Genomic DNA, 3,881 nt, shown 5'->3' with positions numbered 1-3,881 from the left:
CTTCCCTGTAGGGGCGGAAAGACATAAAACACATGAATAAAGCAGCCAGTGTGAAAAATGTTCCAAGTGTCATAAATAAGCAACTTGCTTTCCACGTGAAAGCCTAATTCAGCCCTGCAGAAAGGGATATCATTTCTATGTCTGTGATCAGGAATAGTATGAGTTAAGGCAGTGTGGTGGTTTGAAAGGAAAGGCTCTGCTTTCCCTCCCCCACTGAGAAAGAGACCACAGCTAAAACTCAGTCGGAGAAATGAGTATATTTTACAAAGAAACAGATTCTATGTAACACAACAAATACAGGTATTTTACAATATATACAGGAATATACAGCAAATGAACTCAACCAGAAACCAGACCCCCCACAGAGGGGGCTTCCCCCTGTGCCCCCTTCACCCCCCTACCTCCCTTCTCCCCCAAAAGAGGTAGAAAAGAGATGTGGACGGTTAACAGGGCAGGAAAGGAAGAAAGGCCTGGCACAGGAGTTAGTATCTTATCTCTTGGCAAGAAGCCCAGAAGCAGATCCAGCTGAAAGGGACAGCGAAGAAAGGAAGACTGAGAGAAAGTTCCCAGCTCCCCTGGGTCCAATCTCACCTCCCACAATTCTACCAATGAAATTCGTTTAGAATACCAAAATATTTTACAAACATTTAGCCAGTGTGCCCCTTCCTTAAAGGCACAGCGTCAAACGGCCACAGGCAGACAAATTATAGAAATACACGGACTTGGTGAATGCCTCCAGTGGGCTCTTCTAGCCTGAGCTGCCAATGAGCGTGACTTTCCACCTCTGTGGACTGTGAGGCACGCTCTGGCTTTGCTGCAAAATTCCCCCCAGGGCTCTAACTGCCACTGACATCCTTAACATAGCGGTAGGCCACACACTTTGAGTTGAACACACACTTTCTCCTCCCTTAGAAAAATGAATGTTGATACCTGCAGGATGTCATCATCTCAACCTTTATGTCACGTAGAACGGACTAGAAAGCTCAGGAGCTAAGAAACTTTTTCTGGTTCTGCCACCAAGGTAATCACGCTATCTTGGACAAAAATCCTCATCTTTCTACCTCTATCTACCCTTTATTAGCCATAGGGTATTCAGACAGACAGGGGACAGTACCTTGAGCACATTCAAGCAAGATGTACATCTCCACCTCCCTTGAAGGTAACACCACCAGACCCCACATATTGTGAGGCGTGTCAAGTGATGGCAGAAGGCCACTGCTGAGTGTAAGTGGGACAAAAGGGTCATGCCAAGCAATAATGCTGCAGCATTGCACCACAGGCCCTTTCTCTCACTTTGTCTTGGCCACTAACAGGTTGGCAGCCGGTCCCATTGGGCACATACAGGGCACACATAGGTGCAGGGCTGAGCTCCGCCAGCAGCTACCATACAGGTTGCAGGAGGGCACCTTGGCATCGACAAGCCTTTGGTAAAATACAGGGAGCTGTACGGGGACTGCCTGGGGCCCCGGGCTAGTACACTCTCGCTGAAACACACAGACCTGCTCTTTCCTGGGGTAGCCAAGCACACAGCAACATTATAAAAAAACCCTAAACCTAGTGTTTACTAATTCAGACCGGATTTCTAAAGGAGTCCCCTTTAAATCCCAAATCGAATTTGTAATTTTGATTTTTTCACACCACTTACCCCGGATTTCGTAACAAGAGGTGATATGTATAATGCAACCGCAGTGGTCTTAAGGCAGCGCGTGCCTAACAGCCAGTCTTGAACAAATGCTGTCCCCCAGCGTAAAATAACTGGGAGGCTTTGTCAGACCCAAGCAATCCTACGCTACCAGCTGTGCATGCCGAACAGAAAAACATGCGGAGCAATTTCTCCCAGCGCACAAGAGCTATCGGACGTCCCCGCGCGTTCCAAAGGCATTAACTCCTTTTTAATGTTACTCCGTGCTGCCATGGCCCAGCTCTGCTGGAGGCAGCCTCTCCCGCAGCCCTCCCGTTCCCAGCAGGGACCGGCGAGTTCTCGCCCCCCTCTGTCCTAGTCCACAGCGGTACCTCCACCAATCGCGTACCCACCCTGATCCGCGGCGGTTGGGTCTGCCTCCCTTTCCCGTCCCGCGAGGGGCCGCACCACCGGCAAGAAGGGAGGGGGGCAGGTATGGCGGGGTAACGGCTTTGTAGGCGATTCCCGATGCCACGATTGGTGAGGAGACGCTCGAGTGAATCGGTAGTTCGGCGAGCCAGCGGCGCTTCCTGTTCGTGGCGCGTGGAGGAGGGCGCGCTATGGAGCCATGGCGGCTGCGGCGGTGGAGTGGTACGGTCCGGTCCGTCCCGTCCCGGTCCGGTCCCGAAGTTGCCGATGCAGTCGAAAAGGGAGCGCAAAGCCTGAAGAAGTGCTGAGAACTGGAACACGCAGGGAAATAACTTCCTCTCCCAAAGCAGGCATTTAAAATACTCCCCGCCCTCCTCCTGCCTTTCAGCTAACAATGGGGAGTTCCTTGTCAGCTCTGTTACTCTCTTAAACTTGTTAGGAATTTTAAAAGAATTTTCTGCTCAGCAGATACCCAATTTAATGAAATGACAAAATTAATAAATAACCCCCCTTCTTAGAATTGGCTGGAATGCAGAAAGGGGCAGATGGACCTTGTTTGAAAAAGAAGAAAGGGAGACCAAAGAGGAACCAGGACTTTCTGTGAAATATCAACATACCTCTGTCATTTTAGATAGATAACCTTTGTATAGATAGAAAGAACTGAGACTTTCTGTGAAATATCAACATACCTCTGTCATTTTAGATAGATAACCTTTGTATAGATAGAAAGAACTGAGACTTTCTGTGAAATATCAACATACCTCTGTCATTTTAGATAGATAACTTCTCATATATAAGCATGTACTGAAACCTCTGGTGGTACACAGGCTTTGGGAAAGATCCCCCTGTGTCCAGCACTAGTAAAAGCATAATGCGTGAAACTTGCTGAGCTTCTCATCCTTTTCTAAATCAACATCATCTCGAAAGTTTATTACTTTGGTACCAATTCCAGGATTTTGAGGGCTGAACTAATGACTTTTAAACTATGCTTGTAGGAATAATAACTGTAATCTCAAAAAAACAAAACAAAACAAAAAACAACAGTGAATTACCTTGGGTTAAACATTAGGTTTCCTAAAAAAAAAACAAAACACAGAAACTGAGCAGAGTGACCTGTTAGAAGCAGAGAGAGCATAATCAGAGAGTCATAGAATTGTTAGGGTTGGAAGGGACCTCAAGGATCATGCAGTTCCAACCCCCAACATGGGCAGGGACACCTCACACTAGATGAGATTGCTCAGAGCCGCATCCAGCCTGGCCTTAATAATCGCAAACCAACATTCTTAAGAAAGCGAAGCTCCATAGACCTTTTTGTCCAAGATTCTTCACGGCAGTTCTTCCACTAATAGCATAAACCAGACATGCAGAAGCAGCAGAACCTAGGGGCATTTTCTGCATTTGGACAGACTGGGTAGGACTGGACAAGGTAACAAGGAGGGGGCAAGGAGCAACAGTAGTTTTCCCATCCTTGTGGTTGATTTGGGGCCAAACGAGGGGCACTAAACACTAGCGCATGCAAACACGGCCGGTGTAAGAATGGGTTTATGTCTCTCTGTAACATTGCCGCTTACCCCACGAGCTTCCAAGAGCTCCCAGGGACGGGAGGCCCTACTGCAAAACCGGGACAGAGTATCGATTAAAATGTCATGAAAACCATCCGGGTAAAGTAGTTTAGCAGCTCCTGTGACACTCCCGACCTTAAGCGGTGCGTGGCAGCCGGGTGCAAGCGGCGGCCTCTGGACCTTTAAGACAAGAGGCGGTGGCGGAGGAGTGGCCTGGGGGCGGTGACCGCCGCGCTCTGGCCGCGCACGCGGGCTGCTGCGTACTGCGG

Source organism: Dryobates pubescens, chromosome 4 (assembly GCF_014839835.1).
Source record: "Dryobates pubescens isolate bDryPub1 chromosome 4, bDryPub1.pri, whole genome shotgun sequence".
Lineage (NCBI taxonomy): Eukaryota > Metazoa > Chordata > Aves > Piciformes > Picidae > Dryobates > Dryobates pubescens.
Note: the sequence above shows the minus strand (reverse complement) of the source record.